Source organism: Salvelinus sp. IW2-2015, linkage group LG2 (genome assembly GCF_002910315.2).
Source record: "Salvelinus sp. IW2-2015 linkage group LG2, ASM291031v2, whole genome shotgun sequence".
NCBI lineage: Eukaryota > Metazoa > Chordata > Actinopteri > Salmoniformes > Salmonidae > Salvelinus > Salvelinus sp. IW2-2015.
Genome location: NC_036839.1, coordinates 40,038,953 through 40,062,096, shown reverse-complemented (window position 1 = coordinate 40,062,096; position 23,144 = coordinate 40,038,953). Strand labels below are relative to the sequence as shown.

Genomic DNA, 23,144 nt, shown 5'->3' with positions numbered 1-23,144 from the left:
AATGGTGTTTGTTCTTCACTGGCTGCCCTTTTCTTGTGTCAACAGGTCACAAATCTTGCTGCCTTGATGGCACACCGTGGTATTTTACCCAATAGATATGGGAGTTTATCAAAATTGGGTTTGTTTTCTAATTCTTTGTTGGTCTGTGTAATCTGAGGGAAATATGTGTCTCTGATATGGTCATACATTTGGCAGGAGGTTAGGAAGTGTAGCTCAGTTTCCACCTCATTTTGTGTGCAGTGTGCACATAGCCTGTCTTCTCTTGAGAGCCAGGTCTGCCTACGGTGGCCTTTCTCAATAGCAAGGCTATGCTCACTAAGTCTGTACATAGTCAAAGCTTTCCGTAAGTTTGGGACAGTCACAGTGGTCAGGTATTCTGCCACTGTGTACTCTCTGTTTTTTTGTTAATTCTTTCCAATGTGTCAGTAATTATCCTTTTGTTTTCTCATGATTTGGTTGGGTCTAATTGTGTTGCTGTTCTGGGGCTCTGTGGGGTCTGTTTGTGTTTGTGAACAGAGSKCCAGAACAGCTTGCATAGGCGACTCTTCTCCAGSTTCATCTCTTTGTAGGTGATGGCTTTGTTACGGAAGGTTTGGGAATCGCTTCCTTTTAGGTGGTTGTAGAATTGAATGGCTCTTTTCTGGAATTTGATCATGAGTGGGTATCGGCCTAACACTCTCAAACAGCTAACTCCGCCCTCTCGCAGCCGAGGCCCGAGGGCCTGAGACGTGAAACGAACTACCCCAGCTCAGAGTCGGCTCAATGAAGCAACTAGACACCGAGTGTTTGCGAGARGCCGGACAAATGGCAATTTTAAAACCGTCCGGCAATTCCTGACATGTCAACAGAGAATGAGTGCACAACTGGTAAATAAATAGTTGCTTATATGTCCGTCAGTTAGGTGGCTAGCTGCCGGCAGAGACTTCTACTGCATTAACATTAAAGGGCTCTGGCTAGTATTACTTAGCCAGATAGAAGGATGAAGTAAAAAGCTAACATTAAACGCAGCCCCTCAGCAGGGGCAAAAAATAGGCTACTATGTTCTCATAATAACTTTGCTTTACGGGGGTCGGCTATTAAGACAGACAGAGATGTGGTGCTCAGTGGTGAGGCTGAGGCAGGCTGCATTGCACCGTGGAGCAGGAGCCAGGTGGGGCTCTTCTACATTTTTAGCACAATATCTATTTTGTATTTTTTTATGATTTTTTGGGGGGGTGGGGGGTTTGTCTGTTTTGCATGTTATTTTGGCATTAATACATGTCACATATCAGTTTGCAAACAATGTACAAAATATATATATATCATTGAGTTAATAAAGCTGCATACAAACATGGTCTCTTTGTTGTTTTCTTGAGTAAGGCAGCGCCAAAATGCAGGTGTTTCAGCTTAGCTCAGTGCTTTCTGTGGTGGTGGGGCAAGGCAGCAGAAAATACGGAGCGTTGTGCAGTGATTGGCTCAGTGTTCTGTCACTCATGGGGACACTATGTCACCGCCAAGTATAAGGGTAGAGCTAGAAAATTCTAGCCTCTGAGGTGCTGCCATGGAGTTACATTAGAAGCGCCCATCAAAGAAGGCTCAAGGTCATTGGCCACAGATAAAATGTAGTCAAATCACGTTATATCTACAGTAGCTTTGATTGGACTGATCATGTCAACATCATACTTTCAAAATCTTAACTAGCAGTCATCATCATGAACCACGTCGACAATCTACTGGCAAATCCTTTTTAATCCTTGTAACGATAGTCGTCATATTCCTCCTCCTCGGACGAGGAGAGGCGAGAAGGATCGGAGGACCAATTTGCAGCGTAGGAATTTGACATAATGAATTTATTTAAATGATAGACGAACACGAAACAACACTTGAGAATTTACAAAATAACAAACGCAGTCAACAGACCTGGACATAAGAACTTACATACAACGAAGAACTCACGAACAGGAAAAATGACTACACAAAACGAACGAACGAACGGACGGACAAAACAAACCGAAACAGTCCCGTGTGGCGCGACAAACACAGACACAGGAGACAACCACCCACAACAAACAATGTGAAACCACCTACCTTAATATGGCTCTCAATCAGAGGAAACGTAAACCACCTGCCTCTAATTGAGAACCATATCAGGTRACCCATTAACCAACATAGAAACACATAACATAGACTGCCCACCCAAACTCACGCRCTGACCGACTAACACATACAAAATAAACAGAAAACAGGTCAGGAACGTGACAATCCTTGTCATATGAAGATAAATAATGAAGAGAAATTATAAATAAAATGTATCGATGCTCATCGGCCATTGGACATAAACATTACACAACAAGTTGGAAATCGTAAATTCAACAATGAGTGATTTGGAAGGAATCAGTGACAGTGAGTAACTGCAAGCATTGCAAAGCAATCACTAGCCTGCTATTCAGTGGAGTGGCTGTGTGGTCCCAAATCTGGGATTAAGGGTCTCTTTTCCAAGTTTAAAATTATAAACATTCAACATTGGCCATGCTGTCAATTAAGCATGATTTGTGCCGCGCTCAAAACAACTGTTAACTCGGAATTGTGAAAACTGTTTTGGAAAATACGTTTTGAACGGTCATCCAACTCGGTCATACATCTCAATTGTCAGTAAAAACCACATTTGTTTAAGTAAGTCAGCCATATCAGCTATGTTTTTTTTAAAGGCAGTAAATGAGGCTGAATGAACTGTTTCGCTGCCAGACAAGGCTCTGCTGATAGCCAGGTGTAGCGGTGGTAAGGTGTTGGGATGGCTGTTGGGACAGATTTACGAAGGCCGTTTGTGGGCACCGTTTGTCACCGTTATAGTGCAATTCATGTATTGTTTAGTGTTGTGTTGTGTAATGGCTTTGCTGGCATGCATCCCGCTGGCATGCAATTTTTGCCCCACAAATCGCCACTGCCGAGGAGGAAGAAGAGGAGACAGACAGAGAGAGAGAGAGAGGAAGCAAGCAGAGATAGGGTAGTACAGTGGTTCCCAAACTTGGGGTCGGCGCCCATGTTAGGACCCCTGAGAAAATCTGTACTACTCTTATCAAACAAGTAAGGACATCACTGATATTAATACAGAATAGTAAGTAATATTCTAATAATTCATATTAATGTGATAATACGATCATCTGTGTGCTCCATTGATGTCTGTTTGTGCAGTGCTTGATTCGTAATGACTGGTAATACAAATGTGAACGTATGTAATTTGAGAAAAGAGAGATCTATATAAAGAGTTGATGAGCAATTCATCATTACAACTGACTGAGCAGCAGCTGATGCTACGTGTCAGTGTGATTCATTTATCACATTTCCCCCCTTTCAACTGCATAGCTAATAGGCTGTTTATTATCTATGCATAGTCACTTCACCCCTACCTACATGTACAAATGACCTCGACTAACCTGTACCCCCACATATTGACACAGTACCGGTACTCCCTGTATATATCCTCGTTATTGTTATTTTATTGTATTACTTGTTATTATGTTTTACTTTAGTTTATTTGGTCAATATTTTCTTAACTCTTCTTGAACTGCATTGTTAGTTAAGGGCTTGTAAGTATTTCACGTTAAGGTGAATTCGGAGCATGTGACAAATAAAGTTTGATTTGATGTGTTTGTAGATGGACTGAGGTGAATGAACCTACAGCAGCCAAGTTGATAATGGCTGGGGTAATTTTTTAAATATTTATTTTTCTGTTCTCCAAATCACATTTTGACCTTCTTTAATTGTATAGAAATGCAGGGAATGAGCTTCAACTTTCAAAAAATGTCCCCTTCCGGACATCACAAAAATTAAAACAGTGGTTACGGCCCTGGAGACTAGTGGCAAAAGTGATAGTGTAAGTGGTTCATGGTCAGTCACACATGTTTATTGCCCATGTGGAAGGGTCCAGCTGATGAGTCGGTGTGCAGCCCTGGAGTTTATAGAGCTGCAGTCAACCTGGGCTCCTGGATGCAACTAAATAATTCAGGTGCAGCTGAAACCCCAGGCTAGGCCACTGATTGGCTAACCTGATTCTGGTTACCCATAGCAACAGAGTGTTCCAGGGGAAGAGGTGTGAAATTTGGGGGCAGAGTGACTGTAGACAATGGACAATGAACGCCCATCCTCCTACCTACATGTAATAAAGTGTCTTAGACTTTGCGAGTTAGAGAAGGACTCATGTGCAACTGTAAGGGTTTTCTACACAGTCTAACTGGAATGAGCAGCAATAGCTTTGACTGATGCAGGAAACATACAATAGAGCATCTGATGCATCACAAATTGTGTAATAGAGTTATTGTCAACCTAAAATATTGTCATATAATTATAAATACCGTTTATACAGGTTTTATACACATATTCTGTATAAATATCCTCTAAAATATATGTAACACACCATAAATGCCTAAATGTTTAGTTTTCTTGGAAAGCTGTGAGTGTTATTCTATGATACAACATCAGCAAGTCTAAGTCCTATCATCAACTGATTTAAGACAGTGTATGGCTGTGGATTGACTGCACTTTAATGACTCTACCTACATGTACATATTACCTCAATTACCTAGACACCGGTGCCCCCGCACATTGACTCTGTACCCCCTGTATATAGCCCCACTATTATTATTTTACTGCTGCTCTTTAATTATTTGTTATTCTTATCTTTTACTTTTTTTTAGTATTTTCTTAAAACTGCATTGTTGGTTAAGGGCTTGTAAGTAAGCATTTCACTGTAAGGTCTACTAGACCTGTTGTATTTGGCGCATGTGACAAATAACATTTATTTTGATTTGTTTGAATGGCTTGTTGGCATATTGGCAGTTATTTTGACACAGTACCGGTACTCCCTGTATGTATTAGCTATGCATAGGGGCGGAAGGTAGCCTAGTGGTTAGAGCGTTGGACTAGTAACCGAAAGGTTGCAAGATTGAATCCCTAAATCGACAAGGTAAAAATCTGTTGTTCTGCCCCTGAACAAGGCAGTTAACCCACTGTTCCTAGTCTGTCATTGAAAATAAGAATTTGTTCCTAGTTAAATAAAGGTAAAAGCAATTTTGAAAAATGTATGGAATAGTCCCAGTAAGTATTAGATAGAACGCCCGCCTGTGGAAAAACAACCTGTGGTTACCTAGGTTACCCCATTGGCTCACAGCAAAAACTTGACCCTTTTCAAACACAATTTTCTTGTCTGGTTGTTTTAGCAAATTACAAAACTACATTTAAGAAAAMTACACCATTTCTAAAGATGACTTTTGAACATTGCCTGCTCCAGAGCYTTCTCACTACTTAGAAATAGAAAAACGTAACATTGTAGGCCTTTCCTCATGCCCCTTTCATGACAGGGCTATTAGCCATGTGCTAGCTAGTTACCGACCAGATCATTAAGCTAGCCAAGACCAACAACACAAACACATGGACTATACAGCTACAAGTAGTGAGTGCAGTTACAAATGGACTATCCTAAACAAATTAAATGTCTTACCTGTTTTATACACACATAGACGTGTAACCTCCTTGGCCACTGTGGCCCCACATTTCCCACTCCGAATAGCCTGAAGCCACGGAGCTCATCTCCCAGGCGCTATTTCCTTACGTGGGAGCATCACGATCCGTAAGTTTGGATMTMTGACCTGGTTACATYTACACTGAACAACACAGCAGCTTTTCGGCATGTTTTGTTATTTCTGTATCACAAAAAATCTATGACACCCAATTTGTGTGCGTGGTCAAGGGATTTCCTTATTATTACGTAAATATTGACTCAGCATATCATTCCTCTAAAACTGTCTGGCTAGCTACATAGCCAACAAACATACAATGCAAATAATCTTCCAATTCATTGTTTTACACAATATCTTATCACAGCATTGGTGATCCATGGATGACCAATTCCCTGAACAACATGGCTGACCTTTGATCCCATCATAAGTAAGTTGATGTCCATTCTAATATTCCAATTCCTAATTCTATGATTAGGATATGATGATATCATAAAGACTGATGTGATGATTTAAAGACTGTTTCTGAAATATGGCAATTAATCAGCAAGCTAAGTGAACTTCCTCAGGTGTTTGGATGTTGTTCGGTTTAAATACTGACACCTGTTTGTTATTAGCCAGAGGCTGTCATTTATTGAGATACACATTTTGAATAATGAAATAAGATTCCTTACTATGCAAACACACAGCCACCCACCCAACTGCCAGCCCACACACATACCCACACTGTGTCCTCTCCTGCAACAGCAATGACTGTCCTCATTAAAATGCCATTACCTGGGTTGCTGTGTATCCCCAGGTGCAGTAAGGAGTGTCCTCATTAAAATGCCTTTAGCTGGACTGTTCTGTATCACTAGGCTCAGTGAGGAGTGTCCAAATGAAAAGGCCCTTACCTGGGGTGTTCTGTCTGTATCTCCAGGCTAGGTGATGCATGACAACACTTAAACCTGCCTGAAGACAATTGGAGCGTTTCTGTCAAACAGCAAATAAAAATACTTTTAATGGCTGACACAGATAATTCCCATTCTCCATAAACCTCCATCATTCCCTCACTCCCTCCCCTCTTCTCTCCTTCCTTCAACTTTGCTTTTTTTTTTACAGGAGAAACTGCCAGGAGAACCACTGCCAGTACCTGGAAAGTGTTACATGTACACTGGCCTACACACAATACCACAATGTAAAAGTGGAATTATGTTAAAAAATATATAAATATATTCAAATTAATTAAACATTTAAAACTGAAATATCTTGATTCAATAAGTATTAGTGCTGAGCGATCAACTGACATTTCGTTATTTCTTTGGTTGTTAAACAACAAAGTGACGACGTCTGTTCAATTACTTGAATTCCATTTAGTTCAGGTTTTTGTGAGCCCAACGTGTCGTTTCTCTGTAGAGAAATAAAATTATTCACGACAGAAATRAAGTCAACCATGTGGTACGCTAGGCTGAAGGGAGTTGTAGTTTTCATTAAGCAAATATTCAACCTAGTTCAGCTCAGAAACGTGTCAATTAACTGCAATACCATAATCCATTGACCCATTTTTCCTGGCTTGGATGGAGATGGATCAGAGAGGAAGAGGCGAAGCAAGACGTTTTACTCTCGCCAAAATCTGTCCAAACTAAGCCCAATGCATTTATATGGGTTTATTTTGGACCTAAGCTTGCCGCCTGCCTTCCCGCCTTTGGGACAACAACTCCCATTGTTAGGGCGGAGATGTGAGCATCTTGTCATTATATACAGATATCTGGACGGATACTTTTATGCCTGCTACCAAAGATTTTTTACAACTAAACCAAGATAGACCACAGCCAGTTTTTTCCAATGGGAACAAATGAGTCATAGTGGGCAGAACAAGCAAGGAGGTGGGCAGAGCCAAGCACGAGCTAGCGAGATCCTATTGGCGAGTTCTAGCATGCATCTGCATATTTCCGTTAGGGAACGCCTGCTCTGTGAAGTGCGCGTGTGCAATAACTCAATTCACCTTTGCACTCCTTCTAAACAACACATTTTTTTTTACTTCTGCAAAGAGTGAAGTCTACAAAACGTAGTCCACTCTGTTCATAACATATTCTAATTTTGGGAACAGAAAACTGTATTGAAATCAAATGTTTCATCGATGAGAAAATTTGCAGAATGTTGGCCAAAATGAATCTTGTTCCATCTTCTTCCACTACCAGCCAGTGGGCTTCCTCTCACTAAGCCAAGTGGATGCTTTTCATTTATGTATCCGGTTAAGTATCTGTCTCATTGTTCTGTCTGTGCTGCTACGTAAAAGTTATATACACACAGACCGCATGAGAGAGGAATGTTACACAAGACGATGAGAGGGACAGAGACAGTTTGTGAAAGTATGCTTTATCTACTTTAAAGAACTAGTAAAATGATTTTGTCAAACAACTCTGCAGCATAGGCTACTTAGGCAGGCTAGCTAAATAGGATGACTAAAGACAGTTACAGGACAGGGAGCACATACTGTAGATAACGTTAGGTTTGACTGGCAGACTGCTACTGTCTGAGCAGAGACAAAACAGATGATGACTTTACAGAATTAAAAATAATAACGTCATCAAATAAAAACTAAGTAATATACACAACTTAAATATTTTATTATTTCATAGTAATAATGGTTATAAAAAGACAATGTTCCTGAGTGGCCCAAAATAGAGTTTTGACTTAAATATACTTGAAAATATATGGGCAAGACCTGTAAATGGTTGCCTAGTGATTATCAACACCAATTTGACAGAGTTTGTAGAATTTTGAAAAGAATAATGGGTAAATATAAATATGTGTTGTGCAAAGCTCTTAGAGACTTACCCAGAAAGACTCACAACTGTAATCGCTGCCAAAAGTGCTTCTACAAAGTACTGATTCAGTTAGGTTAGATTACTTGTTGGTTATTACTGCATTGTCGGAACTAGAAGCACAAGCATTTCGCTACACTCGCATTAACATCTGCTAACCATGTGTATGTGACAAATAAAATTTGATTTGATTTGATTTGACAAAGTATTGATTCAGGGGTGTGAATACTTATGTCAATGAGATATTTCTGTATTTCATTTTCAATACATTTGCAAACATTTCTGAAAACATATTGTCACCTTGTCGTTATGGGGTATTGAGAACAAAATCTAATTAATCCATTTTGAAATCAGGCTGTAACACATCAAAATGTGGAATAAATTAAGGGGTATTATCACTTTCTGAAGGCATTGTATTACTCCTACCATAAGGTAGCATGCAGTAGTTGTTCAATTATGTCGTCATATACACTATATATACAAAAGTATGTGAACACCGCTTCAAGTTAGTGGATTTGGCTATTTCAGCCACACCCATTGCTGACAGATGTATAAAATTGAGTACACAGCCATATAATCTCCATAGGCAAGCTCGGTGACTTTCAACGTGGCACCGTCATAAGATGTGACCTTTCCAACAAGTCAGTTCATCAAATTTCTGCCCTGCTAGAGCTGCCCCGGTCAACTGTAATTGCTGTTGTTGTGAAGTGGAAGCGTCTAGGAGCAACAACGGTTCAGCCGTGAAGTGGTAGGCCACACAGCTCATAGAATGGGACCGCGGAGTGCTGACGCGCGTAGCATGTAGAACTCGTCTGTCCTCGGTTGCAACACTCACTACCCGGTTCCAAACTGCCTCTGGAAGCAACGTCGGGAGCRTCATGAAATAGGTTTCCAAGGCCGAGAAGCTGCACACAAGCCTAAGACCACACTGCTCAATGCCAAGCATAGGCTGGAGTTATGTAAAGCTCGCAGACATTGCACTCTGGAGCAGTGGAAACAATTTTTCTGGAATGATGAAACCCTAATTAGTGCTAAGGTACAGTAATTTATAGTAAGGATCAAGTCTAATCTTTGTAAAGGAGCTTTATGGATAATGTTTTTAGCAGCCACTCTTATCCAGTAGTGAGTGTCAACATTTTTGTAATGGTCCCCCATCAGAATTGAACCCATAACGCTGGCATTGCAAGTGCTATGCTCTATCAACTGAGCCACACAGGAGCACAGGATAAAGAGTATTATCATTATGAACATTATAATGAGCAGGTCAGCAGATTTAATTTGAACTCCAGTCATTGACAGCTACAAATGGGTCCTGCATGAGTACACCAGAACAAGTTGACATGAAGGACATCTATTTAAAGTAGTTGTGTTACGCTTTCTCCCTTTGCCTTTTCTGAAAATATTCAGATTACAAAGTTATAATTTTCCTAATATAACTTTCAGATATCTTAATATCTGATCAATTAGTCTTCGAATTAATGAATTATTATTTACCTCACGTCAGTCTCATTCCAAACGTCGTAAATTGTTGGATATCTGCACGAACCCAGTCTTCACTATGAGTCATCCATACATCAATTGTCTTAAAATCATTTATTTACTAACTAAGTAATTCACAGAAATGCATCACACAAACAATAGATAGTTACAAGGAAATGATAGCGGAGTTTCCCTAGTGGGATAAACCGGCATCGCGGCTTGGTGTACAAAAGGGAAGTGGGGGTCGACTGAGATAAGACAACACACAGTTGACAATTATAACAATTGAAATGCTAATCCTTTGCATATGAACGCTCACTCATTCGGGAATAATTGCAATCAATATATATATTTACGCTCAGTGTGTCGTCGGGATCTCTGTTGAAAAGTTTGTATCTGTTGGAGAGTCTGTCCGCCCTCTCTCTCTCTCTGTCGTGGTTAGAATGGATAGTTCAGAGTGACATTCATTCATGTCATTATAGCATAGATGTTTCGGCGGTTGTCGGTCTTCGCGTTCAATGATACCGAATTCCTAGCTGCAGACTAGAAATTAATATCAAAGACTTATTCTTATTCTGTCGGTCTTCGTGTCTAAGAGTTTAACCACGTGGTATGGTTAAAAGATTCAGCCATCTACTCAAACCTTAGGTTTATGGTCTCCTCTCAAACCTTGGCCCTCTCGTTATTGAGGTCAGCTGGTCTGCTGATAGAAAACCCGGGTGGGGGTTTTATTCCGAAGAGCAGAAAAGGGCCTGTCCCAGGACGCAAGACCATAACTGTGCTCATGGGCGGTCCTCTGATTTAGTTAAACTCCAAAGGGAATTGCAGTTTCCTTCATTAAACAGTCCAAAATCACATTACACAATTTCACATACAGTATCATCCTCACTCATTCATCTTATACAACAATTAGATGTAAGCCTCATATCTGAGGCTATTGTATAAACATGGTAATGGTAATGTGGCCGTATTGTCTCCCATGAGTTTCACAAAATTATACCAAACGGACCAYTTCGTAGCTGGATTCTTCACCGATCTTTTATACCTTCTCCAGAACATAAATGTCGTTCGGTTCTCCAGTTCTGTGAGGTGGAAGAAATTCCTTTGTTCTCTCTATGACACTCACTCTCTCTCTATACTGTCTAGCCATGAGGCAGGATCTTCCCTAGGAATTTACGACCTCTCTGACCACAGCAGCCTGGATGTAGGAGACAGAGAGAGATGGTGCCGAGGTAGGAGGATGCTGCTCGCGGTGTCCAAAGAGGGCAACGTCATGACACCCCTCCCACTCGCACACACATAGGTTTCCTACACATTGAATTTTAAGAGAAAGTTTCCCTTCGTCTCTTTTGACGGATGTGATGTTAACATGTCAGTCATCCTGGGAGGTGTTAGTGTTCGCTCAGTGCTCTGCTGAGAGCTCATTCTCAATCTGAGCACAGACAACCCACATACAACCCACAGAGAACCCCTGGGATGCCTGTTACACATGAAAAGTGATAGCAGCAGTAGTAGTGACTCTACATTCTGATGAGCAGATCAAGCCATGTGTATTCCAGGCAGTTTCTCCTGTTATTTACTCATCTGCTATGTGCTAACAGCCTTAACCGCTAACAGACTTAACCGCTAGGCTACCTGCCGTCCACTATATGCTAACAGACTTAACCGCTAACAGACTTAACCGCTAACAGACTTAATTGCTAACAGACTTAACCGCTAAGCTACCTGCCGTCAACTATATGCTAACAGACTTAACCGCTAACAGACTTAACCGCTAAGCTACCTGCCGTCCACTACATGCTAACAGATTTAAGCGCTAACAGACTTAACCGCTAGGCTACCTACCACCCACCAAATGCTAACAGACTTAACCGCTAACAGACTCAACCGCTAGGCTACCTGCCAGCCACTTTATGTTAACAGACTGCTGTGTCCTCAGGAAACCTGCCTCTATAGGGGTTGCGTTAAGAAAGCAGCAGCTATGACATTGGTTAGAATGTAAAAGCAGCAAGCTAAGTCTACGATTTGTTTGTACTTCTGCCGATTACCTACATTGACTATTGTTGACAATCCACTGTTCACCTTAACAGTGAACAGCAAAAAATAAGTCACCTGTTCAACCAAGAGCACCAAATCGTCAATCAAAGCTTATTCGTTGCAGTGTTTTGTGCTTCCTTCCCGATTACAAGACTAAGATAAATATGGTTTCAGTAAATCAAAGCCTAAAAAGAAACATTCCATGTGCGATATAATCATTATGTATTGGAGGTTTTATCGATTGTGTTATGGAGCACAAAGTTTACAGACAAAAACAATCTACGTTGGACAACTAAGGGTTATTCCAAGGACTCTGCCGGAGAGCTGAAGACAGAGAGTGTGTTTGGTGATCTGAACAATGAGCTTAATCTTGGTGAACCTGCCACAGTCAGCCAAAGCCATGGACTGTCCCCCAGTCAGCTAACTCATCAGGGGGAGCTTCCCTTCCACGGCAGAGTTTAGGGGTCAGTGATGATGATAATGCAAATAATAATAATGCTATAAATGTAGGCATGACGATGGGGCGGCAGTGCCAAGTGGTTAGAGCGTTGGGCCAGTAACTGAAAGGTTGCTGCATAAAATCCCTGAACTGACAAGGTTAAAAATCTGTCATTCTGCCCCTGAACAAGGCAGTAAACCTTCCCCAGTAGGCTGTCATTGTAAATAATAATTTGTTCTTTAACTGACTTGTCTAGTTAAATAAAGGTTAAATAAAAGGGGGAATCAGACAGGCATATTCTACGAGTGAGTACAGAGAATGCCCCAAAAAATGTATCCGCCTAGTCAATTTCATCCTGCTTATCCTGCTCCCTTTCTTTCTAGCGTTCAGGATGTTCCATCTGATATCCATTTTAAGAATAAAGGCTGCTGGTGGTGGAGGAGGAACTGCTGGGCATTCAAAACCTAAGTAGTGGTTATATTTGATTATAAAGTTACTGAATAACAGTAAATTAATAAAGATAAAAGATACAGGGAAACAGAGAGAATGTGAGTGTCCATAGAGCTCCACTGTACTTGTTCTCAACTGGCCTACCTGGTTAAATAAAGGTGATTTTTTATATATTTTTATTAACAGTAGAGGTGTGATAATACCCATAAAACCTAGCAGTCAAACAGGGAAAGGGTATTATGACTCATACTGTGGAACTCTATTACAGAGGATGTGTAATACTACATTATACAGAGTACTCCTGTCTAATACTTCAGGAAGCTACAGCATACTTTTAAAAACTTAACAAAACTACATATGAATGTATAATAGTGCTTAATTGTGTCATTCCATGACATAGACTGACCAGGTGAAAGCTAGGATCCCTTATTGATGTCTCTTGTTAAATCCACTTCAATCAGTGTAGATGAAGGCAATTGAGACATAGACTGTGTATGTGTGCCATTCAGGGTGAATGGGCAAGAAAACATATTTATATACTTTCAACGGGGTATGCTAGTAGTAGGTGCCAGGCGCACTGGTTTGTGTCAAGAACTGCAACGTTGCTGGGGTTTTCACGCTCAATAGTTTCCCATGTGTAACAAGAATTGTTCACCACCCAAAGGACATCCAGCCAACTTGACACAACTGTGTGAAGCATTGGAGTCAACATGGGCCAGCATCCTTGTTGCAACTCAATATTAGGAAGGTGTTCCTAATGTTTGGTATACTCTGTGTATTTTCAAATAACTTTGAAAATACACATTGAGCGTTGTTTTTCTGGCCTGCAAACTGATTTTGACTAACAAATCGATAAAAAATAAATAAATGCGTCCTCTGTTTCTAAATCCTGATGTGGCCCTCGAGCCCAAAACTTTGCCCACTCCTGGAACACTGCACCAACTACGCAGCACTCTCGAAGACCAGCAGATCAGTTGTGGTACAACTGAAGCCATAGCATCTCTCCCTAAATAATAATGATTGGTGACACTACAGTCGTGGCCAAAAGTTTTGAGAATGACACAAATATAAATTTTCACAAAGTCTGTTGCCTCAGTTTGTATGATGGCAATTTGCATATATTCCAGCATGTTATGTTATTTTGCGCTTTGGTCCGCAGGTAGTATAACTTTTCATTACATTTCATTACATTCAATTATAGTACAACGGTTTGATTTGTCTAATCTTAGCAATTTCTTCTTAGCTAGCTACATAGCCGTCTTTGTATCAAAAATAATTGCGTAATTATCGTATTACGTRGTCCTAACGCAGTCTACACTGCTATCTGCCCAGCAGCTAGCCAGCTAGCAAACGTCCACCGTCTACCGAATAGCAGCACTGTAGCAACTATTACACTCAACTGAACGACTTGATTAGTGTAGTGTTAGCTAGCTACATAGTTGTCTTTGCTGTCTTCGTATCCAAGATAATTGTGTAGTTTAGAGTGTGTAGTTTTAGAGTGATTATCTTAATTTACCGAGGTTAGCTAGCCAGCTATTTGTCGTCCTTAACATAGGAGACACTGCTAGCTAGCCAACAGCTAGCCAACGTCTACCGAATAAGAACTTCCGCACTCAACAACCCGGTGCATTCCGCTTCGCTCCACAGGTAGTATCACATTTTCATTTCATTTCATTACAGTACAACGGTTGGATTTGTTTGATCGTAGCTAGCTACACAGCTAGCTACATAGCCGTCTTTGTATCAAAGATAATTGTGTAGTCTAGAGCGATTTTCTAGGTTAGCTAGCCAGCTACTGTCGTTCTTTTAACGCAACGTAACGTAATCAACACTGCTAGCTAGCCAGCTAGCCCCGAATAGCAGCACTGTAGAAACTATTACACTCAACGGAACGACTTGATTAGTGTAGTGTCAACAACGCAGCCACTGCCAGCTAGCCTACAAAGTCAACAACGCAGCCACTGCCAGCTAGCCTACTTCAGCAGTACTGTATCATCTTAATCATTCTAGTCAATAAGATTTTGCTACGTAAGCTTAACTTTCTGAACATTCGAGACGCGTAGTCCACTTGTCATTCCAATCTCCTTTGCATTAGCTTAGTCTCTTCTGTAGCCTGTCAACTATGTTGTCTATCCTGTTCTCTCCTCTCTGCACAGACCATACAAACGCTCACACCGCGTGGCCGCGGCCACCCTAATCTGGTGGTCCCAGCAACGCACGACCCACGTGGAGTTCCAGGTCTCCGGTAGCCTCTGGAACTGCCGATCTGCGGCCAACAAGGCAGAGTTCATCTCGCCTATGCCTCCCTCCGAGTCCCGACTTCTTGGCACTGCGAAAACATGGATCACCACAGATAAACACTGCTACTCCTACTGCTCTCTCTTCGTCCGCCCACGTGTTCTGCACACCCCGAGAGCTTCTGGTCAGCGGGGTGGTGGCACCGGAATCCTCATCTCTCCCAAGTGGTCATTCTCTCTTTTCCCCTTACCCATCTGTCTATCGCCTCCTTTGAATTCCATGCTGTCACAGTTACCAGCCCTTTCAAGCTTAACATCCTTATCATTTATCGCCCTCCAGGTTCCTCGGAGAGTTCATCAATGAGCTTGATGCCTTGATAAGCTCCTTTCCTGAGGACGGTCACCTCTCACAGTTCTGGGCGACTTTAAACCTCCCACGTCTACCTTTGACTCATTCCTCTCTGCCTCCTTCTTTCCACTCCTCTCCTCTTTTGACCTCACCCCTCTCACCTTCCCCCTACTCACAGGCAGGCAATACGCTCGACCTCATCTTTACTAGATGCTGTTCTTCCACTAACCTCATTGCAACTCCCTCCAAGTCTCCGACCACTACCTTGTATCCTTTTCCCTCTCGCTTCTCATCCAACACTTCCCACACTGCCCCTACTCGGATGGTATCGCGCCGTCCCAACCTTGCTCTCTTCCCCCGCTACCTCTTCTCTCCATCCTATCATCTCTTCCTCTGCTCAACCTTCTCCAACCTATCTCCTGATTCTGCCTCCTCACCCTCCTCTCCTCCCTTTCTGCTTCCTTTGATTCTCTATGTCCCCTATCCTCCAGGCCGGCTCGGTCCTCCCCTCCCGCTCCGTGGCTCGACGACTCATTGCGAGCTCACAGAACAGGGCTCCGGGCAGCCGAGCGGAAATGGAGGAAAACTCGCCTCCCTGCGGACCTGGCATCCTTTCACTCCCTCCTCTCTACATTTTCCTCTTCTGTCTCTGCTGCTAAAGCCACTTTCTACCACTCTAAAATCCAAGCATCTGCCTCTACCCTAGGAAGCTCTTTGCCACCTTCTCCTCCCTCCTGAATCCTCCTCCCCCTCCCCCCCTCCTCCTCTCTGCAGATGACTTCGTCAACCATTTTGAAAAGAAGGTCGACGACATCCGATCCTCGTTTGCTAAGTCAAACGACACCGCTGGTTCTGCTCACACTGCCCTACCCTGTGCTCTGACCTCTTCTCCCTCTCTCTCCAGATGAATCTCGCGTCTTTGTGACGGCCGGCCGGCCAACAACCTGCCCGCTTGACCCTATCCCCTCCTCTCTTCTCCAGACCATTTCCGGAGACCTTCTCCCTTACCTCACCTCGCTCATCAACTCATCCCTGACCGCTGGCTACGTCCCTTCCGTCTTCAAGAGAGCGAGAGTTGCACCCCTTCTGAAAAAACCTACACTCGATCCTCCGATGTCAACAACTACAGACCAGTATCCCTTCTTTCTTTTCTCTCCAAAACTCTTGACGTGCCGTCCTTGGCAGCTCTCCCGCTATCTCTCTCAGAATGACCTTCTTGATCCAAATCAGTCAGGTTTCAAGACTAGTCATTCAACTGAGACTGCTCTTCTCTGTATCACGGAGGCGTCCGCACTGCTAAAGCTAACCTCTCTCTCCTCTGCTCTCATCCTTCTAGACCTATCGCTGCTTCGATACTGTGAACCATCAGATCCTCCTCTCCACCCTCTCCGAGTTGGGCATCTCCGGCGCGGCCCACGCTTGGATTGCGTCCTATGACAGGTCGCTCCTACCAGGTGGCGTGGCGAGAATCTGTCTCCTCACCACGTGCTCTCACCACTGGTGTCCCCAGGGCTCTGTTCTAGGCCCTCTCCTATTCTCGGCTATACACCAAGTCATTGGCTCTGTCATAACCTCACATGGTCTCTCCTATCATTGCTATGCAGACGACACACAACTAATCTTCTCCTTTCCCCTTCTGATGACCAGGTGGCGAATCGCATCTCTGCATGTCTGGCAGACATATCAGTGTGGATGACGGATCACCACCTCAAGCTGAACCTCGGCAAGACGGAGCTGCTCTTCCTCCGGGGAAAGGACTGCCCGTTCCATGATCTCGCCATCACGGTTTGACAACTCCATTGTGTCCTCCTCCCAGAGCGCTAAGAACCTTGGCGTGATCCTGGACAACACCCTGTCGTTCTCAACTAACATCAAGGCGGTGGCCCGTTCCTGTAGGTTCATGCTCTACAACATCCGAGAGTACGACCCTGCCTCACACAGGAAGCGGCGCACGGTCCTAATCCAGGCACTTGTCATCTCCCGTCTGGATTACTGCAACTCGCTGTTGGCTGGGCTCCCTGCCTGTGCCATTAAACCCTACCAACTCATCCAGAACGCCGCAGCCCGTCTGGTGTTCACCTTCCAAGTTCCTCACGTCACCCCGCTCCTCCGCTCTCTCCACTGGCTTCCAGTTGAAGCTCGCATCCGGCTACAAGCCATGGTGCTTGCCTACGGAGCTGTGAGGGGAACGGCACCTCAGTACCTCCAGGCTCTGATTCAGGCCCTACACCAAAAAGGCACTGCGTTCATCCACCTCTGGCCTGCTCGCCTCCCTACCACTGAGGAAGTACAGTTCCCGCTCAGCCCAGTCAAAACTGTTCGCTGCTCTGGCCCCCAATGGTGGAACAAACTCCCTCACAGACGCCAGGACAGCGGAGTCAATCACCACCTTCCGGAGACACCTGAAAACCACCTCTTTAAGGAATACCTAGGATAGGATAAAGTAATCCTTCTCACCCCCCCCCCCCCCCCTTAAAAGATTTAGATGCACTATTGTAAAGTGGCTGTTCCACTGGATTGTCATAAGGTGAATGCACCAATTTGTAAGTCGCTCTGGATAAGAGCGTCTGCTAAATGACTTAAATGTAAATGTAAATGTTATGAAGAGTGATCAGATGAATTGCAATTAATTGCAAAGTCCCTCTTTGCCATGCAAATGAACTGAATCCCAATAAAACCTTTCCACTGCATTTCAGCCCTGCCACAAAAGGACCAGCTGACATCGTGTCAGTGATTCTCTCGTTAACACAGGTGTGAGTGATGACGAGGACAAGGCTGGAGATCACTCTGTCATGCTGATTGAGTTCGAATAACAGGCTGGAAGCTTCAAAAGGAGGGTGGTGTTGGAATTATTGTTCTTCCTCTGTCAAACATGGTTACCTGCAATGAAACATGTGCCGTCATCATTTCTTTGCACAAAAAAGGGCTTCACAGGCAAGGATATTGCTGCCAGTAAGATTGCACCTAAATCAACCATTTATCGGATCATCAAGAACTTCAAGGAGAGCGGTTCAATTGCTGTGAAGAAGGCTTCGGGGTGCCCAAAAAAGTCCAGCAAGCACCAGGACCGTCTCCTAAAGACTTTTGGAGGATGGCTTGGTGTCAAGAGGGGCAGCAAAGAAGCCACTTCTCTCTAGGAAAAACATCAGGGACAGACTGATATTCTGCAAAAGGTACAGGGATTGGACTGCTGAGGACTGGGGTAAAGTCCTTTTCTCTGATGAATCCCCTTACCGATTGTTTGGGGCATCCGGAAAAAGCTTGTCCGGAGAAGACAAGGTGAGCGCTACCATCAGTCCTCTGTCATGCCAACAGTAATAAAGCATCCTGAGACCATTCATGTGTGGGGTTGCTTCTCAGCCAAGTGAGTGGGCTCACTCACAATTTTGCCTAAGAACACAGCCATGAATAAAGAATGGTACCAACACATCCTCGGAGAGCAACTTCTCCCAACCATGCAGGAACAGTTTGGTGACGAACAATTCCTTTCCCAGCATGATGGAGCACCTTGCCATAAGGCAAAAGTGATAACTAAGTGGCTCGGGGAACAAAACATCGATATTTTGGGTCCATGGCCAGGAAATTCCCCAGACCTTAATCCCATTGAGAACTTGTGGTCAATCCTCAAGAGGCGGGTGGACAAACAAAACCCACAAATTCTGACAAACTCCAAGCATTGATTATGCAAGAATGGGCTGCCATCAGTCAGGATGTGGCCCAGAAGTATATATAAATTATTTTAAAAAAATTAAAAAAATTGGCCCAGAAGTTAATTGACAGCATGCCAGGGCAGATTGCAGAGGTCTTGAAAAAGAAGGGTCAACACTGCAAATATTGACTCTTTGCATTAACTTCATGTAATTGTCAATAAAAGCCTTTGACACTTATGAAATGCTTGTTATTATACTTCAGTATTCCATAGTAACATCTGACAAAAATATCTAAAGACACCGAAGCAGCAAACTTTGTGGAAATTAATATTTGTGTCATTCTCAAAACTTTTGGGCACGACTGTACATGTCAACTTTTATTGGCGTTTATTTAACTTTGTTTGTGTCTATTTGTCCTTATCAATGTAAATTCCTCCTGACTACTTAACTCTGTTTTAAGGAGTGATGTAACAGACGTGACAGTTTTTTGTTCTCTGAGATTTTCTCTGCAGAGTTTTACCACAGCAAATCCTCCAGCACTGTGGGGTTCCGTTGGGTTACCAGTGGTTCCAAGGTTTCTTTATTAACATTCTATGGGCATCTAAGCAGTTATTTAGCCTGCACCTTAAATGTGGTATATATAGCCTGAAATAAACAACCAGGATGTATATCTGCCACTCTTTGATGGGAAGGGCTCTGTCCCACTATCTGGCCATTAAAACCTCTGCCTCTGCCTGGCTCYCTCTGATTACTAAAAATGCACTTTGATGTTGGGCAGGCAATTATGTGAATTTTTTGGGAGTGCCAGGTCTCCCGCTGTGCAAATTTGATTGAATTCCAGCAAATCAGAAACCGAAAAAAAATGTTTTTCTGCCACAGCTGGGTGGAGGAGGTTTAGTGTCTATTCTGCCCTTGAATTGCATTACCATGCAAAACTAAGATAGCTAACAACTAAGTCTTCAATAAAACTCCCAAGGCGTGACTTTTCTTGAATGAATATATTGAAAGCGTTTATGTTGTGAAACTGCAAAATACAGAAAATAATATACTTTAGTATTCAATTCACACCGACATACTGTAGCTGTACATTATACATTTGAAGTTGCATGAATACAAAGCACTTGCTAAGGTACCATGCATCTGGCATGATGCCAAACCATATAGCTAATTGTTACTCATATGGTAATTGGCTAACTCCTTTCATTACTCTAATAATGTACAACCATCTCTGTAGAATAACAAAGCATATTACACTAGAAACAGTAACAAAACTACAGTATTGTATATTTTACAATTCGTTTGCATGACGCAAGAGCAAAGTAATACAGCTGACGGCATACATGAAAGGCAAGGCAATTTGTGTGAGTAAATGCAACCAACCAACATTGATATGTAAGCAACTCTATCAATAAAAAGATTATCATCACTAGCTAAATGCTTAAATCGAATTCACAAACAAATATTTTCCCGAGGCTGAAGCGTGACAAGAAATAGCTACACTGAAAGACCTGCACCTATCGTTGTTTTTAGCTGCTTCTATACGTGCAGAACGAATTCTCTACTTCCTGTTTGCGTACAGTCTTTCTAAGTACCAGAAAGCTCCTCTAGGGGGCGAATAGCACCATGGAACACAATGAAAATCCATTTTAACCATTGTAATAAAATAATCTGTTACCTTCTAACAGGATGACAGCACAGTGTCAATATCTAAGGCCATAAAATTGATAACTATAGAGACGTATCTGGCCTCCCTTGCAGCTGAGACCTATTCTGCCTATAATCTGAACGTAGAAAACAGAGATTACCCTGCCGTGTCTCTGTGTGTATTTTGTGTGTGTCTATGTGTGCTTGCAAGCATGCATGTGTGTTGTACAAAGGGCATTGTAATAGGTTCTCCCCTCTGTCTTACCCTGTAAATTGCAGTGTGTAGGAGAGATGAACAATCTAAGGTCTTCACCTTTTGCTGTTTACAGCCAACAGCCATCCATGTCCTCTAACCACCCATATCCTCTAACCACCCATCTCCTCGAACCACCCCTGTCCCTGTCTGCCACCCATCCCCTCTAACCACCCCTCTACTCTAACCACCCATGTCCCTTTCTGCCAGCCATCTCCTCTAACCACCCATATTTTCTAACAACCCATCTCCTCTATCCACCCATGTCCTCTAACCACCCATCTCCTCTAACCACCCATCTCCTCTAATGACCCATCTCCTCTATCAATCTCCCTCTCCCTTTCTGCCACCCATCTCCTCTAACCACCCCTCTCCCTTTCTGCCACCCATCTCCTCTTCTTTTTTTTGTTTTCTGTTCTTTTTTTTTTTGTTTTCATGGTGTTTTCTTTCTTTTTTTTTTTTTTTTTTTTTGTTGTTTTTTTTTAGTTTGTTTTTATTGTTTTTTTTCTGTCTTTTGTGTTTTTTTTCTTTTCTTTTTTTTCTTTTTTTTTTTTTATTTCTTTTTTTTCTTTTTTTTTTTGTTTTTTTTTTTGTGTATTTTTTTTTCTTTTTTTTTGTTTTGGTTTTATCTTTTGGGCTTCTGTTTCTTTTACTTTTTTTTGTGTCTCTTTTGGCTGTTTTGTGTTTGGCGTTTTACTGTTGGTGGTGTTGCGTTTGTTTGTCGTCGATTGTTCTTTGTTCTTGTTTTTTAGTTCTTTCTTTTCTTTTTTTTTTGTTTTTTATGGGCACCCGCGTGAGGGCGTCGGGAGCGGCGAGCAGGGAGTCGCGACGCTTGGTGCTTTCTTTTGTTGTTTTTAATTAGAGAGTCTTTTTGTGTTTTTTTCTTTTTGTTTGGTTGCTATTTATATTTGTTTTGTATTTTTCTATTATTGTTCGTTTCTTTTTGTGTTGTTTGTTGTTGTTTATTTTTTGATCTTTTTTTGATTTTAATTTTCTTGTTTTCTTTTTTCTTCTTTTTTCGTTTTTTTTTTTTTTTTTTTTTGTTTTTAGTTTTTTTGTTGTCTTGCCTGTTTTTTTTTCCTTGTTTTTTTTTTTTTTTTTATTTTTTTTTTTTTTTTTTGTTTTTTTTTCCTTTTTTTTTGCTTGTTTTTTTTTTTCTTTTTTATTGTTGCCTCGGTCTTTTTTTTTTTCTTGCTTTTGTTTTTTTTTTTTCTTTTGTTTTTTTTGTTTTTTTTCTTTGTTGTTATTTCTGTTGTTTTGTGCGTTTTGTTTTTTCCTGTTTTTTTTGGTTGCTCTTTTTGTTGTTGTGTTATTGTTTTCTTTCTGTTTGTTTTTTTCTGTTTGTTTTGTTTTTTTACTTTTTTTTTTTGTTGTGTTTTTTTGCTTGGTTTTTGTTTTTTTTTTTTTTTCCTTTTTTTGTCTTTTGCAGTCTTTTTTTTTTTCGTTTTTTCTTTCTTTTTCTTTTTTTGTTTTTTTTTTTTTTTTTTTTTTTTGTGTGTTTTGTTTTTTTTTCTTTTTTTTGTTTGTTGTTGATTTTTTTTTTTTTTTCTTTGTACCTTTTGTTTTTTTTCTTTCGGATGGGTTTGTTTCTTATTTCTTGTGTTTTTCTTCTTTTGTTTTTTGTTTTTTTTTTTATTTTTTTTTTTGTTCTGTATGTTCTTTTTTTTTTTTTTTTTTTTTTTTTTCTTCTGTGTAGTTTTTTTTCTTGTCGTTTTTTTTTGTTGTTTGTTTGTTTCTTGGTTTTTTACGTTTTGTTTTGTTTTTTTTTCTTTTTTTCTTTCTTTTCTTGTTGTTTTCTTCTTTTTTTTTTTTTCTTTTTTGTTTTTTTTTTTTGTTTTTTCTGTTTTTTTTTTGTTTTATTTTTTTGTTTTTTTTTTCTTTTTTCTTGTTTTTTTTTTTTTATTTTCTGTCGTTTCTTTTTTTTTTTTTTTTTTATTTTTTTTTTTGTTTTGTGTTTTTTTTGTTTTAATTTTATTTTTTATTGTGTGTTTCTTTCGTGATGGTTTTTTGTGCTCTGTTTTGTGTTTCTTTTGTGTTTGTCTTGGTTCTTGTCTGTGGTTTCTTGTTTCCTTTGTTTCTGTTGTTTTTTTTTTTTGTTTTTTTTTTTTTTGGTTTTTTCTTGTTCTGTTGCTTTTTGTCTGGGGTTTCTTTTTTTTGGTGTTTTGTCTTTTTGTTATTGTTGTTTTTTTTTTTGTTCTGTTTTTTTTTTTTTTTTGTTCTTTGTTTTTTTTGTTTTTTTTTTTTTGTTTTTTTTGTTTTTTGTTCTTATTTTTATTTTCTTTTTTTGTCTGTGTTTTTTGTTTCTGT

At 41.2% G+C, this 23,144-nt stretch overlaps 1 protein-coding gene across 2 annotated transcripts in view; it reads right to left on the bottom strand.

Annotated features, from left to right (window-relative positions):
* The window catches only part of LOC139029329 (opsin-3-like), a 53,321-nt gene that overhangs the window by 12,860 nt on the left and 17,317 nt on the right, over positions 1-23,144 (bottom strand). Inside the window, exon 1 of one of the 2 annotated variants that reach the window (XR_011481631.1) lies at positions 5,477-5,658. The exons of the other annotated variant lie outside the window; for it this stretch is intronic. The gene's annotated coding sequence lies outside the window, so the exon portion shown is untranslated. Of the gene's footprint in view, positions 1-5,476; positions 5,659-23,144 lie in introns of those variants that run through there. 2 annotated transcript variants of the gene reach the window in all.